At 42.1% G+C, this 21,834-nt stretch overlaps 1 long non-coding RNA gene across 2 annotated transcripts in view; it reads left to right on the top strand.

The window, feature by feature from the left end:
* The window catches only part of LOC142769330 (uncharacterized), a 118,813-nt gene extending 97,197 nt beyond the window's left edge, over positions 1–21,616 (top strand). For both annotated transcript variants that reach the window (XR_012885779.1, XR_012885780.1), the window contains exons 2-5: positions 401–514; positions 1,170–1,561; positions 7,763–7,908; positions 18,419–21,616. This is a non-coding gene — a long non-coding RNA (uncharacterized LOC142769330). The remainder of the gene's footprint in view (positions 1–400; positions 515–1,169; positions 1,562–7,762; positions 7,909–18,418) is intronic.
* The last annotated feature ends 218 nt before the right edge of the window (positions 21,617–21,834 follow it).

The raw sequence follows: 21,834 nt of genomic DNA, 5'->3' as shown, positions 1-21,834 counted from the left end.
TCCAGTCAAGGTCACCTTGCCATCTGTGCGGGCGCATTGAAGGGGAAAGTTTAGGAGGTTCGTACCGATCGACGATGTTAAGTGGTGGAAATGATGAAGTACTGGTTGAAAAACAATCCGGACAGGAGCTTACTTCTCAACTATGTTTGATCAGTATGATTAGAAAAGATACACAGTGGCACATAAAACACAAAAACAGAATATAAGAGTATGATGCACACTACACATGGTGATTTTCCTCCAATAATCCCGACGTGCCATCAGTATGTGCTGATTTCCTTTCAGATAGCGTAATAAGAAACCTTTCAGATAGCGTAATAAGAAGCTGTCTGATGTATATATTGCTTTTTCATGCAATCTGGACTGTTTCATCAACTATGCTCGTGTTCACATGGTGCAGTGATGGAAGTGCTGCTCCAATGGCTCGAAACTGGTCCAAAAGAAAAGTGCTGCTCCATGCCGCTCTAAATTAACAGCTGCGAACCAGCTCCAAAATGGCAGTGGCACAATGAAGGTGAGCACCTGTGTGACCTTTTTTCACTCCATTCAGACACAGAAAAGCATGTGTGTATTATGATCCTAGCATGTTAATATACTTTGCTGGCTCTTATTTCTCCAACATGATCTGGCATATCGCACTTTTAGATCATTCAGCTATTTCCAATTTCACATGCAGGCTATTTGGGTAATAAGTAGGAATGACCAAGATTATATTTTTAATATATAGCTCATACCACAGGCATTCGATAAGCAACTTAATCATTTGTTTCTTATTTTTATGTTTATTTTAAGGTGTGAAACATTTCTCATAATGAATGTTAATATTTATGCAACACATTGGTGACTCTAAGTTCTAGGATATGTATGGCATATTTTGCTACCTGCTCCTCACACCACTAGCTGCTCTAGATAAGCACTTTTTCTGCTACGAAAACACTCGTTGGTGCTCCAAAGTGGTAATTTTTCAGCTCCAGAAAGTAGAATGTAGCTTTCACCACTGCACACATCTTGTGTATAAAATCTGTGTCATATAAGCTACAACAAACATTTCCACAGGTGGCTATGTACATGTACACCTGAGTAATTGTAGAGTCGGTGCATGCTCCTTCAGGGCTAATATTAATGTACTGCCCCATTTGTTTAATTTCCACTGGAAACGGGAGGAGTAGGTGTTTCAGCCATGGAGTTGGCGACACTGGCATTCTGAGAAGGGCCTGCTGACCTTGGTGACGATTTATCAAGATTCCTGGTAATTTGCTGCGACCTCTCACGATATTCCGAGTTTGTCCAACAATGGTTCCTCATCTGGAGGCCGGTTGGCCACATTTCCCGGGGCAGCACGCCACCGCTTGGGCAAAGCGCAGAACACATACACCTGCTGAAGCTGTGGTTTGGCATGACCTTCTAGTCCTGTCGCCTGGATGGCAACTAGGTCACTTGTAAGGTCTTCAAGAGAACCTACAGGCTTTGACCATCACATTCATGTCTCCAGCAGTCTCACGGTCACTGGCCCTGGGCACGTGCCGATCCACATCGGACTTTGAAGCCCCCATCAGCTATTGTAAGCTTGTTCCAGCTAGTATGTTTGCTTTTCAATCACAAAGTTCCAAGGCCGGTCTATAGAGTTTGTCACACATTTGCAATTTCAAGCAGGTATTTCGTGCTCCTTTCTAGTTTTGGTTAAGAATGCCATGCATAATAAAAATGGATTCACCTGATGTCACATGTGAAGCTATGCACTAATGACTGCACCCACAAAGCTGACCTTCTTCATCTTAAAGTGCATCTGAACCACCCCAAGTTTAAAAAAGTGTTTTCTTTCTTACCTCACTACTCTTCCTACTGGCACTACCTTCTCCTAGCCGCTCATGCCTTCATAAACACATGGACGTTGTCAGTGCCAATGAAGTGTGAACCATATCAGGATTTCAAGTTTTTCTTGATTTTTACTGTTAATTATCTCCACTTTCTTAGTAGAAAATGCACAAAATGAACTTAACTTGGTTGATTACGCACGAATGGTCAAGCGAATGTGTGGTAAAAACAGGTCAGAGACAACTGAGAACATCTGGTATATAGACCAAAGGAAAGCTTATTTTATCATGATATCACATGAACCGACCTCTGGCATCACAAATTGTGCCGGAGAGACTAGAAATGCCAGAACAGAACAACACAGTGGCACTTTGTATTTTTGAGGTCATTTGCGGTCGATTGTAGTGTGAAAAAATCTGATGCCGTCATTAACCTTTATGCATCTAGCTGGTGCTGTACAGTAGTGTGGGGTCAAGGTACGTTCAGAGTATTACCTTCAAAATATTACACCGGGAATTGTGAACTATCTAAAATACTGGCTTAAGTTCAGGGGAGATGGACACTTGAAGAGATGAAAAGTTTGTGAATGGGAGGTGCAGCTAGAGGCGACAGTTCAACAAGTGGACTTTTATTCTTGCTGCTGCCTTGAAAAGTCTTAGTGTTGAAATGCCGGCTCCGCAAGCATCCATTGTTCACAAATTTGTCATTTAAAGTACAGACTGTGAATTAAACAGAATTGTGGATGTTCTTTTTTTTACATGCAGTTTTTAATTGAACCTATACATTCTGGCTGAGGGATCAGAATGGAGACGACATTACCAGCTTTAAGGGACCCCTGACACCCAATTTAGAAGGTCAATATGTGTTTGTTGTTTGATAGTCCGGCGTCTGTGGCCATTTCTGGACTATTGTGACGAACGATCATGGCCTTTATTGCATAATAATTAGTTTTTAAAGTAAGCATTAGTGCCTATTTGAACTTTCAGCAGCTCGTGACATTGCCGCTGGTATGACAGTGACAGAAGCTCCATGTGATGTTTCAAGAGTAAAGCGAGTATTGTCGACTTCTGAGAAGATTCGCAGACTCGCACAGTACTCTGACAGGCACTTGGCGGGTACTATTGTTCATAAAACCTCTCACTATTTTGTCGGGGCATGGCACGCTTGGTCAGAGCAAGCATGGCCCCGAACTTGAACAGAAATCTGTTGCTCTTTGGTGCCCTGAAGACGGGTCCGAGGTGCACCTAAAACGCTGGGTTTATCGTTTTTTTTAATGAAAGAAAGCTTTTACTGTTAATAATACATTACTTGGTGTCCCTTTTCTAATGCTAATTTTTAAATAGTACTGTAAAGATAATGACAACCCTTAAACTTTAGTAGGTTTCTAAATGTGCCTAAAGTTGATCAGTGCACTTTTGTTCAACCAGTTATGAGCAGTTGCTATTTGAATAGCTCAATGTGAGTAATCAAGAAGTTGTAGTTTTAATCATGTAATTGGCAGAGTAAACAAACATGGTACAGTTGTGAAATTTACTTGGACATCGATTCAATATTTAAATAGAAGAAATAGACAACTGCCACATGCAGCCAACCTGAAACTTGGTTTCATTGCACTGCAGCACTACTGTGCCATGAATTGTTTTCTCAAGAGGAATGTGTACTGCTGCAAAGCCACGCTTCTGCACTTAAGTCGTTCTTCTTTTTTGTTTTAGTGTCTTTTATTGGATGAGTGGTGTGAGAAATTTCAAAACCTAATATATTTTTCCACATACTATTTGCAGTACTGTACAAGTTCTGCCACCATTTGAATTCACTTCAAAATTTTTTGACACTAACTGCCATTGACTTCACATCTATAGGGCCATAATGGCACGAGTCTACTTTTGAACAGAGCATTAACGAGGATTTAAGATTGTGGTAGTAGGGGGAAGGGAGGTCAGAGTGCTTAGTTTCTTTGTAAGTGTGTGTGTGTGCGTGCCTGCAGTGCACAGCTGCAATAGGACCATTTTGTGAGGTGTGTGGCAATTGATGAAAAATCGCCCTCTTCGTCGACAAGGTCTGAAGCCGCAAGTTTGTAATATGGATCTTACTGATGGAAAGGCTGCTTTTTCGTCTGCCGTACTTCATTTCAATTTGTATGTTAACATCAGATCACAAAAATATTCATGAGGTCTATGCTTTTTTTTACCCAATTGTCTGTTGGATTTGTTTTATAGTGCCTGATGTAGAAACGAATGCTGATTTCCCCTTCTTTTGTTCTTTTTGTAATGGCACTTTCGACTTTCTTAATCCGGTATGGCCCAGCTAAACTAATTTCTACGAGAAAGGTTTAAAGTAATAGCTGGATCAGTGATATCCTGACTTTAGTGTTGTCACTAGTACAACATTTTTGAGCAAGCAGCAAAAATGAAGTGGCTGCGTTTGATCACTTCTCTTGCCATCTTTTTAGCTAAACAGTTTTTTAGTATGCTGTATGTTACATCCTCAAGAAAATATGTTTGTGCTAATGCAGGAGTACAAATCTGGACTGCCACATCTGAATCGCAAGTCTGTATGTGTGCACAAGAACACTTTATCATGTGCAGTTTTGCATCCTTGTTTTGTGCTCTCTTAGAGAAAAGTTGTGTGTGGCATAAATGTTTTCTTGCCTTACTGTTCAAAAGCTAAGCAGAATGTCCAGCTTTTCAAGAACACAAGCAGGTGCATACAGGGTTATGCAATATCACCATTTTTTTTTGTGCTTTGGTTATTGATTTTTCAACTATTTTAAATATAGTATAAATTCACTCTTGTTTTATTGTCCATCTTACGAATGCTATCTTCTATGAGAGCTCGCTTGCATGTGTTTGTTCATTTAGAATTTTCTTGCAGCATCCCTGGAACAAGTTTTGAGTGTGGTCAGGAAATGCTGCCGAAGGTAGTCGAGGCTCATGTGACTGTGTGAGATACGTGATGTACTAGGCAGAGAATTCACAATTACACTTTAATGTTACCTAAGAATCGCTCGCTTTTCATTTGACAAATGATGCCACATATTCAAAGCCGCTGCTTCACATACCTAAAAGACTGGCTGATTTGAACATCGTGGTCTGCATAGTTGTAGTGGCCTTTTCAGTGTGTCACGATCTACCTACACCTCGACATGCTGTGGCGCAGGCAAGGGTGACGTGCAGTGTTCATTGAAGGGAAACAAAGCAAAAAAGGCTTGATATAATGACACGCACTGACGTACAGACATAGCCTCTTGCTCTTTCGTCATCCACTCTTTGTCCCTTTTCTTTCCCACTGTCTATCTTCAGTGCCCTTGCTTTAACGAAAATAGATAGAAGATAGAAAAAAGATAGGCTTAGACTGTGTGACTAACTTTTGTAACTGTTCGTCCTTGATAGATTTTGACAATTTTTTGCTGAACTTCACTTGCGCAGGAATAAACTCCAATATTGAGGCCATTCGATGATTACTTGTAAAAGTTTTGCACGGCCTCTTGAAGTCTCTTGCTGGAGCAAGTGTTAATAATCTGGTAAACATTGCATGCTACCTGATGACACTCTAGTCAGATCTAAAAAAATATGGACTGTATTCTTTGTTAACAGCATGATATAGTCTTGTTCCTCGACTCATTGAGATGTGTGACTGTGTTTCTTTACACCACTTTACTTTTAACCAGAGTTGCCAGGTTTGGCTACCCTTTGAGGCCAGTGGCAGCAGGAGAAATTCCTTGGCTATATTTTGGCTGATTTCTTCTTGTATCGATTTGAATGGAACTTTTTCACTGTGTTGTAGCGTTGCAGCAGCCAGCTTTGAATGATCCAGCAATCACGACGATCAAGTCATATTTTCAGCTCCCCAAACTGAATTTGGTGCTTACTCTGCACAGAAAAGAAGACTTATGAACGCGTGGCCGAGACTCGGGACAGAACGGGCGCACTGTTGGATGGGGCCTTGTTTTGCAGTTCGCGACTTCAAACTTTGATTGCCAACCATGGTGGTGTACCGGTGACAGTGCTATACTAGATTGCACATTTAATTCCAGCCGGGATGGTCGTATTTCAAAGGAGCCCAAATGCTGGAGGCCAGTGTAGTGTGCAATGACAGTGCATGTTAGAGAACACTAGGTATCTTGAATGTTCAAAGCCCTGGTGCTGCAGTGTGCCTCTAAACATATTGTGGTTTTTGCACATAGAACCCAAATGTTGTTATAACATTCGAACTATACCTGAAAGTAAACGGGACAGTTGAAAGCATTCTGCATCCAGGAATTTCTTCAGTACTATACATTTCAAATAGAATATTTAATGAATCGCCTGTGTTACTTCTTAGAAGTAGACATGGACTGCAGCTCAGAAATAATAACTACACAAACTTAGTCATCGTGCTAGAAATGTTTGCGAATGGGCTACAGTTTATGCTTCAGTAACAGCTACAGTGATTTACAACACACTCTTGCAGCAGTATAATTTTTCTTTTGTCTCAAGGTTGGCGGTCGATTTGGGAAAGTTGAGAAGTTCATACTAAGGGAGTCTAAAGTTTTGCAGTAGCACAGGATAATTGCTAAAGTGAATAGTTTATGTTTGAATCTCAGAAATTATGATTTTACAGGTTTTTTTTTATTTACATTTCTATCAGAATGCTATTGCAATAAGTCGTATAGATAAAAAAAAAGGCACAGGTGTGTTTACATACTCATGGCTACCTTTGTCTGCTTAATGTTCTGGCTACTTTTGGCTAGTGTTTCAAATTTCATGGCGACCTTCCTTTTCAACCCTCTTTCTAACTCCCCCATTCCTTTCCCCAATGTGGAATATTGGTTATTCATAATATGGTAATGTCTCTTCTCCCCTCTATTTCCCTTTTTTTTCTATCACTTTTTTCAGTTTACCCATTCGGAGTTTGTAAACTTTTATGAGTATTGTTTAGGGATGTATATATATTTTTTACATAACACAACTTTTCATCCCCAAAGGTAATGTTGTAGATTGCATGATAATTTTTTCTGAATAAGTTATTTTATGGCGAGAGTGTCCAATGTTTTTCTATAGAAGCATTTATCTGCTTCTTTTTCCCCTCATCCTCGCTGCTTTGTATTCCTGTTTTGTTTTTCTTCTCGGATTATGAAGTGTGTGGCGACATCTTTTGAGTGAAAGTGTCTGCACATATCGAAGGTTCAACAGCCACCACCACTATAAAGAGAATGACTGGCAGATAGTCCTGAAAACTTATTGTTTCTGTATAACTCACTTAAAGCAGTTCTCACACTATTTTCACCACAGTTGCCCCCTCCCTCTTCCTTCACGGATTGCAGGAGAGGGTATGAAGCATTTACATGTTGGCGCTAAACAGATCACTCATGCCTTGAGAAAAATGAGTCCACTTCTAAAAACATTGCCGCTTGGTCTGCTTGTGTGAGAACCACGAGTGGAAGAGGTTGAAGAAGACACGCCTGAGCTGTTGCTTGGCTAGTCTACTCAGTGAGCCTATTAAAGCAAAGTGGTTGTCAGAGATGTGACAATATCTGCTCAAGCACACAACCCTTGTTGATGGATTGTTTCGTCTCTCCTTCCTTATGGTATTTCCAGATGTGGAAGTGCCGACGAAGTGGTAAGTGAAGTGAGAAGTTGTAGAAGCTGCCACTTTTTACCGGCATTTTCTTTTGACATGCTCAGTTCAGTGAGGAATGCCACTGGATGCTGGCACAAAATTTTATTTTCGAAGACACTTTCATATTGTATTTATGTCAAACGGTTATGTCATTGCCGAAACTTGGGTAATCGTGCAGTAAATCCCAAATATTTGCCTCGTTTATATGTTGCGATGTTACTTTTTCATATGGGCTGTGTTAGTATTACTTTTGCGGCTCCATTACTGCTGGCACCGTTAGGAGTGTTTTTGGTGCGGTATGAGTTGTGATTACTTTTGTGTTAACCTCATAAATTTGCTCTCCCCGCAGGGACCTCTGCTTACGCAGGCGTTTGGTGTGTAGCGGCACCACGGACCCGAGCTAACGAGGGGGTTTCCACTCCCTCCCACGCCTAGCCGTGCGTGGCTGTGCCGTGTATGGGGAAACGAAGATCCTAGGGGTTGAGCCGAATGCAGGTGATTGGATTCTTAAGGCCCTGCCAGGCAACACACCCCTTTGGCCCCGGCTTCACGTAGATGGCGCCCCATGACTGACCAACCCAGGGGAAATCGGCAGTCGCCTTTTCCTCTATCTCTCCCTCTCTCTCTACATCTTCGTCTTTGCCATCACTTTTTATCTTTCCTGTCTTCTTGTTTCTTCCGTTTACTTCCAATTTTCTTGGCGTCGAGGTTTAACCCTGTGCAAATAGCCTACCTTGGTCTAGGTGCATTGGGTTATAGTGGCGTTGTATGGCTGGCGTCGGCAAGTTTTTAGTATTTACGAACTTGTAGCGTCCCCTCGTTGGGCTCCATGGTGGGTGGTCGCCAACGCTGCCGAATAAAAATAAAACAGGCATGCATAAAGCATTCCCCTCACTTTCCGATTGTACCAGCTTGAAGCAAGTAGGCACCAATGACATAAACTTTTTTAAATGGCCAATAGAAACATTTCCTCCCTTTTATGTCATCCACTGTGAAAAAACTTGAAAGCAAGCCAGGAATGTCTCTCCCTTCGTAGTTGCTAGATGTCTTACCGAAACTCTTGGCGCTAAATACAAGGTAACCAAAATGGCTAGCGGAGACCTCCTCCTCGAAATCCGGGACAAAGAACAATTTGAAAAGCTAGACCGTCTCTCAGCTTTCAGTGGCATACTAATAACCATTACACCACATAGATCAATGAACACAACTCGCTGAGTGGTATCTGACATGGACTTACTTGACCTGACCGAGACTGAACTTTCGGAGGGGTGGAAGAGCCAAAATGTGACCAATGTACAGAGAATTATCATCAGAAGAGACAAAAAGGGAACACCAACGAAACACCTAGTACTCACGTTTGCTTCCAGTAAATTGCCAGAAACCATTCAAACTGGGTACCCAAAAACTTCAGTCAGGCCATACATACTTGACCCCCGTTGTTGCTTCCAATTTCAGAGGTAGGACCATGGCTCTAAAAGCTGTCTTGGTCGCCAGACCTGTGCACAATGTGGAGCCCTGGGCCATGTGTCTGAGAACTGCGAAGAGCAGCCAAACTATGTAAGCTGTGATGGAAACCATGCTGCATATTCACGTTCCTGTCCATACTGGAAGAAAGAAGAGATAATAATGGTGAATTTGAAAGAAAACATTTCTTTTAAGGAAGCAAGGAAAAGAGTCTCGCCATTTTATGGCCCAACATATGCTGATGCGGCATGTCAAGGGGAACTGCCACACCAGACTTCGCCACCCCCTCGGCCTGCACATATCGAGCCGGAAGTTGTGGCACCTGCCCCCAAGGCGGCTGTAGTCCAGGCTACTCCGCCTACCCCCGAACAGAGACCGGAGACCCCAGGGTCCTCAGGTCTCAAGGCCTCGCCTCATCAGGTGAGGCCCAGAATTTGAACAACCAGCTCGCACCTGCGGGCATCCAGTGCCTCCGAGGAGGCAATGGATAGGTCGGTACCCTTGGTGCCGAAAGAGCAGTGTGGCTCCTTGGAGCGCGTCAAGAAAGCAAAAAAGCAAATAACGGGGCCTGGTGATGGCCCTGTTACTTGAATTCAAACTCCCCACCTAAACAGCAACTCGCTCCTTGTACACACAGCACTACTTCACCTTTCACCATGAACACCCAAATTATACAATATAATGTCGGGGGCCTTCTCAGGAACCTTGACGATGACCGAGAACGATTACACGAACACTCGCCAAAAGTGCTGTGTGTACAAGAAACACACCTAAATGCAAAACACACCAACTTCTTACATAAATACACTATTTTCTGAAAAGAACATGATGATGCCGTGACATCATCTGGAGGTGTTGCCATCATAGTGAATCAGGGGATTGCATGCACACACTTACAACTCCAAACATCTCTTGAGGCAGTGGCTGTTCGAGCTGTGCTTTTCGACAAACTCATAACAATTTGCACTCTTTGCGTATCTCAAGCTATCACCTACAAAAACATGATTTCCAGTCCTTAATCGATGAACTTCCGGAACCTTTTGTTCTCCTTGGAGACTTGAATGCGTATAGCAGGCTATGGGGCCACTCTCGTTGTGACGCCCGAGGTCGACTGATTGAACAGTTTCTTCTCTCTTCCAGTGCGTGTCTTCTGAATCGAAAAGAACCAACTTATTATAACCTCGCTAACAATACTTATTCCTCAATAGACCTAAGCATAGTATCTCTATCGCTTCTGCCTCTACTTCACTGGAAAGTTACCGCTAATCCCTACGGAAGTGACCATTTTCCCGTAGTTTTGAGCACATCTACATCAACTGAATGCCTGCTACAGGTTCCCAAATGGCTCATAAACAGCCGACTGGGAACAGTTTTATACCATCGCTCGTTTAGGTTGGAGTGACATAAGTACTTTGAACATTAATGTTGCTGTTAACTACTTTACAGCGTTTTTGATTGATGCAGCGACAAAATGCATCCCACAAACGAATGGACACCCTGGAAAACAACGTGTGCCATGGTGGAGCTTTGAGTGCCGAAATGCCCGCAATCAGCAAAACAAAGCATGGAAATTGTTTCGGAACTCACCGAAAGCCGAAAATCTTCAAATATTTAAGAAAATGAAGTCTCAGACCAGGCGAACGTGTCGGCAGGCCAGAAGAGAAAGTTGGCAAAAGTTTTTATCAGGGATCAATTCATATACACAGGAGGCTAAAATTTGGAACATGGTTGGTAGGGTAGCAGGAAGGCAAGTACACACACTTCCACTCGTAAACACACAGGGTGACACTTTGGAAGATCAGGCAAACTTCCTCGGTGCACACTTCGAGCAGGTGTCCAGCTCGTCGCACTATACTGACGCTTGCCAAAAATACAGAACAAAGATAAAAAAGCAAAAACTCTAACACAAATGTACAAGATACGAGGCGTACAACCAAGCTTTCAGCTTACCTGAGCTCCAAACATCGCCGAACTCGTGCAGTGACTCCGCTCCAGGTTCCGACCGTGTGGTGTACGAAATGTTAAAAAAACCTACCAATTGAAGCACAAAAAACCTTACTTTGTTTGTACAATGCTATCTGGTTCTCTGGCGCTATCCCTACTTCCTGGAAAGAAGCTATTGTTACTCCCATTTTGAAACAGGGCAAGGACCCTTCTTCAGTTTCGAGTTATAGGCCAATCGCGCTTACAAGCTGCCTGTGCAAACTTTTTGAAAAAATGATGAACTGTCGACTTGTACATTTTCTTGAAACAAACAATTTGCTTGACCCATTTCAGTGCGAGTTTCGATAGGGTAGATCCACCACCGACCACCTTGTTCGTATTGAGGCACACATCAGAAATGCTTTCATTCATAAGTAATACTTTCTTTCTGTGTTCCTCGATATTGAAAAGGCTTACGATGCAACATGGCACTTCGGAATATTAAGAGACCTGTCCCATCTTGGCCTGTGCGGAAGAGTGTTTAATAAATCGAAAGTTACTTGTCAAATCGGACATTCCGAGTCCGAGTAGGCAGCATTCCTTCCCAAACATTTGTCCAAGAAACAGGGGTGCCGCAAGGTGGTGTACTTAGTTGCACACTTTTTATTATCAAAATGAATTCTTTGCGCTTGTCTATCCCTTGAAATATCTTTTACTCCACACATGTCGACGTCATTCAGTTCGGTTTTAATTCTTGTAATTTGGCCATGTGTGAGCGGCCGGTCCAGCTCTGTCTGAACAAAGTCTACAATTGGGCAGAAGAAAACGGGTTCCGGTTGAATACACAGAAGAGCACGTGTGTCTTGTTTTCCAGGAAGAGAGGCCTTCATTCCGAACCTGATATTCAACTGCATGGGCAACGTCTTGCTGTTAATACTGAACATAAATTCTTAGGCCTAACAGTGAACACCAAGCTAATCTTCATACCACACATTAAATATTTAAAAAACAAGGGCATAAAAGCCATGAACGTTCTGAAAGTGTCGTCACGCACAACGTGGGGAATTGACAAGAAGTGTTTAATGAATTTGTATAAAAGCCTCGTACGTACCCGCCTAGACTATGGGGCAATAGCATACCAGTGTGCGACACCTACACTTCCCTTGAAATGCTTGACCCTGTTCATCATCTAGGCATCCGTCTCTCCTCGGGTGCTTTTCGGACTAGCCCCGTGGAAAGCCTGTACGTGGAATCGAACGAATGGTCGCTCCACCTACAGAGATGTTACGTGTCTTTTAAATATTGTCTTGATCTAAATGCAGACAAGAATCGCTCATTACATTCGACAATTAATGACATGTCAAGCCTTGCTGTGTTTGAGAAACGGTCTTCTATGAGACAGCCCTACTCACTCCGTGTGAGGGTCCTAGCAAAGGAAACCGGTGTGCCACTTGAACACCGTTTGATGGCTCCCGCAGTATGCCTGCCACAGTGGCAATGGCACGCGATAGATTGCGACGTGTCTTTCTTAGAGGTTACGAAGCATGCACCAATTGCACATATCCACATATACTTCCTAGATGTACAACATAAATACAGATGTCTTGAATTCTTCACGTATGCTCCAAAGTCCGACACTTCTGCCTCGTACGCAGCCATCGGCCCATCCTTTTCGAAAGCCGGCGTTCTGCACTCTGATTCTAGCATCTTCACTGGCAAAGCTTATGCGATACTTGCGGCCATTAAACACATTAAACAAATAAAGCTGCAGAAGGCAATAATATATACAGATTCCTTTAGTGCAGTAAAAACTCTCAAAACTCCTAAAAAGTCCCTGTCTTTGTCTTTCTTTATTCGCTCTTATGCACAGTCTACTCATCTAAGCAGCATGTTGTAGTCTGCTGGGTGCCAGCACACGGCGAAATTTAAGGCAATGTCCTGGTGCACCAGCTAGCTGGGTCCGCTAACAAAGCTTCTTCTAATACATTGATAGCAGTTCCTGCACTCGACCTAAAACCTTTTCTAAAACGAGAGCTCAGAGGCTATTGGCAGAGCACATGAGACACACACAGATAATAAATTGCATGTCATCAAGCCGCAACTTGGTCATTGGCTGCCAGTATCAAAATCACGTCACACAGAAGTAATCCTTACAAGGTTATGAACAGGACATGCACACGCAACACAATCATTCTTTTTGTCTGGGGGCGATCCACATTTGTGTGATAGATGTAGAGAAGCACTCGCCATACTTCACATTCTAATCTAGTGTAAAGAATTAGACACGCTGAGAAGACGACACTTTCCGTTACCCTACCGACAACAGATACCACTTCATCCTGCAATGTTCGCCGGTAGGGAACCACTTTTTAGACATATATCATTGTTAAATTCTTTAAGAGAAGTTTCTACTTTTCGTGTCACCTCTACAGAGAGGTCTCCGCTGCAGTGGCTACTCTCAACAAAGCACTTGACTCACGGCCCTTGGACGCAAGGGTGTGAACGAGTGAGGCACTTGTGCTAATGCTATACATGTCCATCATTCTTTTTATTATCACAAACTTTTGTCATCCATTAACACCACACACCTGTCACAGCATGGTCATGATTTTATTACTTCTATGTTTTTACCCGCCTTAGAGCGAGGGATTTTAGGGCCCATATACAGCCGCTTATCACAACCATTGTCCATATCTCTTGTAACATGAACTGGCGCTCTTTGGCCATGAAATGGCCCTTGCGCCACAAAACACCAAACATCATCATCATAAATTTGCTCTCTCTGGGAGTATGTGTGTGTGTCTTTTCAATTTTTAATTATATACTTATTGGTTCTAAGTTCTTTTCAGTCTTGTTGCACCCCGCCGCGGTGGTCTAGTGGCTAAGGTACTCGTCTGCTGACCCGCAGGACGCGGGTTCGAATCTCGGCTGCGGCGGCTGCATTTCCGATGGAGGCGGAAATGTTATAGACCCGTGTGCTCAGATTTGGGTGCACGTTAAAGAACCCCAGGTGGTCTAAATTTTCGGAGCCCTCCACTGAGGCGTCTCTCATAATCATATAGTGGTTTTGGGACGTTAAACCCCACATATCAATCAATCAATCAATCTTGTTGCATTAATAGTATGTGAGTGCTTCTTTACACCAGTTAAGCATGTAAATATTTTGTTTCAAAGCAAGCCTACCATTCTCAGTGCAATAAACAAGACTCTAGGTTTGGGGGAATATGCATTGGTAATTTTTCTTGGTATTTTGATTCTTATGTGTTAACTCAGTTGCACTTTCTTTTGTTCTTATGATCCAAGAAAAGCTTTGGGGTGGCTTTTTAATGCTCATTTGTGCAGTTCTGAAAAGTTTTCATCAAAAATTTGACTTATGCTACATTTACGGGGATCGGTGGGCTTTTCTTATTCCAAATTAAACCATGTATTGGTTTTCCAGTCTATCCACGTGGCAGACTTTTTCCCAGATGGCCTGTACCTGCCGAATCTAAGAAATATTTATGTAATGGTAAAGAGCAAAAAGTTTTTCCAGTAAGCGAACTCATTGTGATTTCAAGTGCATAAGCAAGTAGATGTGCCACACTGCCAGTATACAAATATAAAACGAGTGTGAGTGTGGGGTTTTCATTGTCTAATGATTTCATTCTGGAAGACGACTCTGTGATAAACTCCCAAGTAGATTTCTCTAAACCGTGCTCTAATGATGCTAGAAAGTTAAGATATGTTCACCTAATGGTGCCCTAACGATGTCAGTAAACTTCAATAAATATTTCGGTCGGACAAAGAAGGATAACTTTTAGCTTCAGGATATATAGCCTTATTGGAAAATTAGTAAACGTGCCTTACCATACAAATGAACCCAAGCCTAGCTGTTCATTACTCCATCGTCATTGAATCGCCATGAAATTTTGTTCATGAATATGAAATAAAGGTAGGTGAACAATGCTGCTGTGGCACAGTGTTGACAATGAATATTTATAGAATATATATGCCAGTCAAACTTGCACTGTTTTACAGTACACAACTTCTCTTATCACCCTCTGTTTTACTCTACACATAGAAATAGCATCAAGTAACAGTGCTAACATGGGAATAGCATATATTCTATAACGTTCATACGTATTGGGTGCCTCGGGTATAGGCCCACCTATAACCGTGCGACGATGAGGTCTAATGATGCCATTATTGGATGGGACATTGTGATGCTACAGTGCCATTATAATGAATTCATGATGACATGGAAAAATTGTGGCGATATTTTGGGCCACAATGAGATCTGGCATCCCTGTTTTATCATGTTGATTTTTCCGAGCAGAAAAAGACTTTCAAATAAAAAAAACTAACCACCAAGCCTCGTACAATGATTTTTGAGACGTACTATCCTTCGTCTTTTGTTCTGGTTACATTCAAATTAGGACTGTTCTGCTTTGGTTCTCACCAGGAACGTAACGTTTTTATATGTCGTGTGGTTCTTCTACATTTCTCACGGACCAGCGACGAGCAAAATGTTGAAATTAACCTACATTACCTCCCTGCTACCCTATGGGTGGCAATCCTACTGGAGCATTGCACAGTTGATCGTAGCTGTTTGTTCACAATGTGTGGAAGTGATATGCCTTGTGTAGATTCAGATGTGCTTCCAGCAAACTGCTCTTGCTAGTCATGTAATGTTTGACTAGTTATGCCACACACTGATTTCATTTTACTAAGTTTTATTGTGCATTGGTTGGTCCGAAAATAGTTTGCAAATAGAAGCTCAGTTTATTTGTAAAGCCGTAGCTTGCTCAAACTTTAAAAATGAGTTCTAAAACTGCTTTGCAAATATATTTTGGAAACTGATAACTACTGTTCTTTTAGTTCATTGTTTGTAATGAATAGTTTTTCTCGTTTTAGGTTCCCGTCACAGCAAACGGAAGGAATCGAAGGGCATTGTGGGATCAAACACATCACATTTCAGATATTGTGTTAATAGCTGTATTTTACAAACTTTAAATAATACCTGAACTCCCATCGTATTTGTATTTTGATTGTGCTGTTTTTTTACATTTTCTGGTGATTCTCTTTTTGTTTCAGTAGTAATTACATTTTATATGAAGTGTCAAGTGGTCTATCTTTTTTTTTATGAAGCTAACATGTTTGTACTTTTCGTAGGATCTACTAGATTTACGTGGATGTTCAAGCTATTTTGACATTTTACAGTTTGTTGTAGGCACGTTTAGAGTGGTGTAAATACTGACACTCGCATGTGCCTTGATTGCAGTAGTAAAGTATTGTTATCGCAGGTGATTACAAGAGAGAAATTTAAGCTACAAGGTTTCTTTATAGTTCTATATGTAACTTTGAAATTCTGCTTTTTATTTGCTTAGTTTCGTGTTGATTGGTGAATTTGTTGGATAGACCCTTTGTTCCTTTAGCATCAATGCTTGGACTGCATTTAGAAATTAAATTGGGTTGTTATTGCATTTTTCGTACATACGAACATGCAGTTGGTTATTTAGGTACATTTAGTTGAGCATGCTTAGGTGAATAAATGTCTCATACATTAAGACATTGTAGTTGAGAAACCAAGCAGAGACGTGACATAAAGTATATATATCATAAATATAAGTAATATTTTATTTTAACACAAAGGGTTGGGTGAATCTGTGCTCAGATATGAAATTGGTTCAGTTACTGACTTGATTTGGCTCCTGCATTCGAAGTTTAAATATGATAGGATGGTATGACTGAAAATGGCCGTGCAACACTATTTTTGACATGGTCAGTAAACACTGCCAATTCATATTTGAACTTCCAGAGAACATGAGATTCAGAAATTATCGTGAAGCATGCGAGATGGAATTCACAATTCTCAAAGTCACCAAGAAATTTCTTGTTTGGCTATGTTGTAAATCATTACGCTGTGGATTACTCTTTTACTCCCTTCTGTCCTTTTATCCCTGACATCACTTCCTCACCCTGACTTTCATTCCCCAGTTTTGCTGGGCTATGCTGTAAATGGCTATGCAATGGATTACCTCGTCACCCCTTTCCATTCTTCTAACCCTCACATCACTTTCTCAGTCTGACTTCTATTTCCAGTTCCTTGCTGGGCTATGCGGTAATTGGTCATCTTATGGATTACCCTGTCACCTCTTTCTGTTGTTCTAAACCTCATATCACTTTCTCAGCCTGACTTCCATTTCCTGTTTCTTACTGGGCTATGCGGTAATTAGTCATGTTGCGGATTACCCTGTCACCCTTTTCCATCCTTTTAAATCTCACATCACTTCCTCAGCCTGACTTCCATTTCGCATTTCTTGCTGGGCTATGCGGTAATTGGTCATGTTATGGATTACCCTGTCACCCCTTTCTGTCCTTCTAAACCTCTGCACCCTGACTCACCTCTGCACCCTGACTTCCATTCCCATTTCTTGCTGGGCTATGCTATCAATAGTTTTGCTATGGATTACCCTCTCACCCCTTTCAAATCAGACCCCAAAGTTACCGCCTCGCCCTGACTTCCATTTCCCATTTATTGCTGGTTTTTGCTGTCGATGGTTATGCTATGGATTACCTACTCACCCCTTTCCTTTTTCTAACCCTCACATCACCTCCTCACCCTGACTTCCATTTCCCATTTCTTGCTGGGCTATGCTGTCGATGGTTATGCTACCGATTACCCTCTTGCCCTTTTCTCATCAGACCCTCACATCACTTCCTCACCTTGATATCAATTTTTCATTTCTTGCTGGGCTTTGCTGTCAATGGTTATGCTATGGATTACCCTCTCACCCATTTCCCATCAAACCCTCACATCACTTCCTCACCGTGACTTCCATCTCCTATTTCTTGCTGTGCTATGCTGTAAATGGTTATGCTATGTATTACCCTCTCACCCCTTTTCTATCAAACCCTTAAATCATCTCCTCACCCTGACTTCTATTTCTCATTTATTTCTTGGCTTTGCTGTCAATGGTTATGCTGTGGATCACCCTCTCACCCCTTTCCCTTTGTACCCTCACATCACCTCCTCACTCTGACCTTCATTTCCCATTTCTCGTTGTGCTATGCTGTAAATGGTTATGCTATGTGTTACCCTCTCGCCCCTTCACCATCAAACCCTATAATCACCTCGATTGATATGTGGGGTTTAACGTCCCAAAACCACCATATGATTATGAGAGACGCCGTAGTGGAGGGCTCCGGAAATTTCGACCACCTGGGGTTCTTTAACGTGCACCCAAATCTGAGCACACGGGCCTACAACATTTCCGTCTCCATCGGAAATGCAGCCGCCGCAGCCGGGATTTGAACCCGCGACCTGCGGGTCAGCAGCCAAGTACTTTAGCCACTAGACCACCGCGGCGGGGCCCCTATAATCACCTCCTCACCCTCGCTTTCAATTCCCATTTCTCACTGTGCTATGCTGTAAATGGTTTCGCTATGTATTACCCTCTCACCACTTTTCCTATTTACCCTCGCAGTACTGTGTCTCCCCGTCAGTTCTCTTTCCCATTCTATTGCTATATTACGATATTATGCTTGACTGGTCACACAAACTGGCACAACAAAAAGCTTAAAAAGCTTTGGTGTTGAAAGCAATACAGAGTTTACCTGTCCTATTTTCTTTGTACAGCACCGAGGTGGTCCACCCATCCAGCAAGCAAGGACTGTCCGAAGTTACGGTATCGTCACTTCCACCGCTGCAACTTTTGTGACTATGAGACTGGTGTCTTGTATCGTATGAAAAGGCACACAAGGGTTCACACAGGCGAGCGACCATTTCAGTGTCACTTGTGTCCTCAGAGTTTCTCGCAGAAAGGCCATTTGGTAGTTCATGTACGTGCCCACAAAGACGAGAGGCCACATAACTGCCACTTCTGCCGTCAGAGCTTCTCACAGAGATCCGCTTTGGTACGTCACCTATGCATCCACAAAGGCGAGCGACTACACAAGTGCCACCTGTGTTCCCGCAGCTTCTCTCGAAGGACCCCATTGAGAGAGCATCTGTCACTGCACACAGGCGATCGACCGTTAAAGTGCCCGTTATGTACTCAGACGTTCGTGTCAAAGAGCAATCCCCACAAGCATTTGCGCAGGCACCACCACAAATGAACCGCTTACCATGTCAGAGCTGACGACAATTTTTATGCTGTTCGGCTTTCTGGGTACTAGATACTATGAAGAAACAATTGTTTGCGGTGAATCGTTGCTCCTTTCGGGAGAGCGAACGACATGACGAGTGGTGCTGTGCCAGGCTGTCGAAGTGGATACACATCGGCAACGTCAAATGAAGTGGCCTCCATGCAAGGACACCTGTTGAAGCCACCGAAAAACCCGAATGTGCCGAGTCAGTGTAACAGTGTGATAGGCCGCGCAAGCATCTCAGTTACGCAGAGAACATCCTCACTTCGACGCAATGGACATTTCTAACTCTATTTAGCACGTCAATGGTTGAATGTCTTGTCACTTCTCTTTTTCTAGGCACATTCTGCTACATACGACTGGGTGCTTTGGAACACTTTGACAGTAATAAGTTTTCTATGAAAATTCTGGCGATGAGTCTATAAGTGATATCACAGGGCTGAATTCTGACAGTGGCAGCCGTATTTTAAAAGGCGGCACGGCTAAATGGAGCTTTGTCAGTGTACTTATATTCAGGCCATATATAAAAACTCTAGGAGGCAAAATGTAATGCCGAGTCCTTCATTAAGCTTGCCTTGTATTTGCACCATTGTTTCAGTTTGTAAAACCCCAGCAGTTAATGAATATATTGTTACAACGACCATGATCACTCTGGCACCACAAATGCAGGCACTTGTTTCAGTACTGGGATAGTTTTTCTGTTTATGGACCCCTCTCTGTAAAATAACTTTCTACTTCAATACCGGTCTCCTGCTTTTTTACTTTTTTTATTTTCTTTCTTGTAGTTTTTTTTTTTCAAAAAGCTCGTGAAGACATTTGTTCACTTGACATATTGTTTCCCTCACTGAACAAAAGTACGAATGTTCTCATCAGACGAGCGATACACTATTTTATTCAGAAAGAAACCTACTTAAGAGGTAAATAAATCAAGAATGCTTGTTCCATGTTTCAGGCTTTTTGTAACACCTGCGCCAGTGCACATTTGGCCTTGTTTTGTGATAGTAAGTTTGTATTGTGTTGTGGTACACTTACTGTCTTTTTTTTTTTTTTTTGCCTGTACCATGAGTCAGGTTTCTGACGTGATCCCTGGCTCTGGTGAAAGGGAGCTCATGCGTTGAGAAATGTTAGCCTTGTAGTGTTGGTGGATCTATAGCTTGAGGGTGTATTAGTTTACTTAAGTGTCCTTGCAGGCTGTCTACGTATGAGACATTTTAACGTGCAGCCTTTGTTGAAGTTAGTAATGGTACCAACAAAAGAAGAAATGTGTAGTTTCCAAAAATTATAGTTACTTGAAAGATGCGAGCTTCAAGGCATATTCTTCGTTCATGTCTTGATGTTGAGAAATAGAAATGCTGTATAATTCGAACTGCACTTTTTGCATTCATTTGTCAGCATTCACGTAGTACATTTTTCAAGCCACAACACTTGTAAGTTTCGTGCAGGTGATCTAGAGCCTGGGAGTACACGTGAACTGAAATTTTTTTTTACTGTGTGTGATCATACTATCTGTTTCCCACTATGCCTCTGTTATATCTCGTATACGTGTTTTGGTGGCAACTTTGTTAGACGGCTCTCTTGATGTAAACCAAACAACACTAACACTTTTCCAACCCCTGTGCTCTACTTACGGACGTACGTCGACTGAAACACAGGGCAGGTAAATACATTTAGGAACAGCGATGATAGGGCTACTTAGTCTAGCCATTTTCACTTTATTGCATTCAATGGTCCAAGTAAAGCTGAGTGGTGGCTGTCCTGCACTCATTCATTGTTGCTTTTGGATACAACTATGGCAAGCTTTATATTCATACTTCTAAGAATGGCATGCTCTCGTGATTCTTAAATTTGTCTTACTATGGTTTGGTCAAGTGGAAAGCTAGCTGTAGCTGTCTTTTCACATCATGGTGGACTGATCATTTTGCCTTAACCCTTCGTAAGACAGTGGCACAAATTGTGACTTTTTCAGTGTGTTGAAAACACCTGTAAAAAAAGGTAGCCGAAATCAGTGCCACTCTTACTGGTCGTGCAGTGTCCCGAAGTATAGGAGGAGTCTATTTTATGTTTTTACTTCGCTAGATGTGCTGCAGACAGCCAAATGGATTTTGCTCATGCTTTCATCATATCTCACTATCGGCTGCAGTGGCCTAAGTGAGCACTTTGAAAACATCACTTTAGCATGTCTTTAAAGTGTCACATTTCACCTGTTCACTCAACAGAACCTAGCCATCTGCTTGCAACACAGTGATTTTCTTCTGCCCTTATTATTCAGTTTCTTTTGGCAATTCATGTTTGGGCTTGATTTTGTCCTGTGGTTTGTGCTAACTTGGTAGCTATCATACTGGTACACTTGGATGTGAGCAGCATTTCCTGGTCTTTTGCAGTGATAGGTTTATTTGCAAAAGTGGCATCAATCGTAGTCTGCTTTAAGAGCAGCTAAGTATTGTATTCCGCAAATCGCATAGGCTGATGTATGCCGTCGCAGGTCACTTTTGTGTTGGCTTGGTATAAATGCTCACTATAGACCAAGTTCTGCAGTGCATTGAATGGTTGAAAATGTTCAGAAAGTAAACAGCCCCATTAAAATTATAAGCAATGTTCATGTTAAAACTTCGTTTTTGTGCCACCTGAGGACATTGATATACGTTTGTACCACTTTTTGTGTCACGTGATAAAAGCAGAGGTTATAAAACTTTTGTGATACATTTATTTAAAACTTCTATAAAACTGTTTTATAAAATGTTAAAATCTGTTTTATAAAAGTCGCATAAAATGTGGTACATATATGTACTGTTGTTTTCTCAGAGCCCCGTCGCAGTGGTCCAGTGGCTAAGGTACTCAGCTGCTGACCCGCAGGTGGCAGCATCGAATCCTGACTGCAGCGGCTGCTTTTTCGATCGAAGCAAAATT

The sequence above is a fragment of the Rhipicephalus microplus genome, chromosome 8 (genome assembly GCF_043290135.1).
Source record: "Rhipicephalus microplus isolate Deutch F79 chromosome 8, USDA_Rmic, whole genome shotgun sequence".
NCBI classification, from domain to species: Eukaryota; Metazoa; Arthropoda; class Arachnida; order Ixodida; family Ixodidae; genus Rhipicephalus; species Rhipicephalus microplus.
This window is presented reverse-complemented; position numbering and strand designations above follow the sequence as displayed.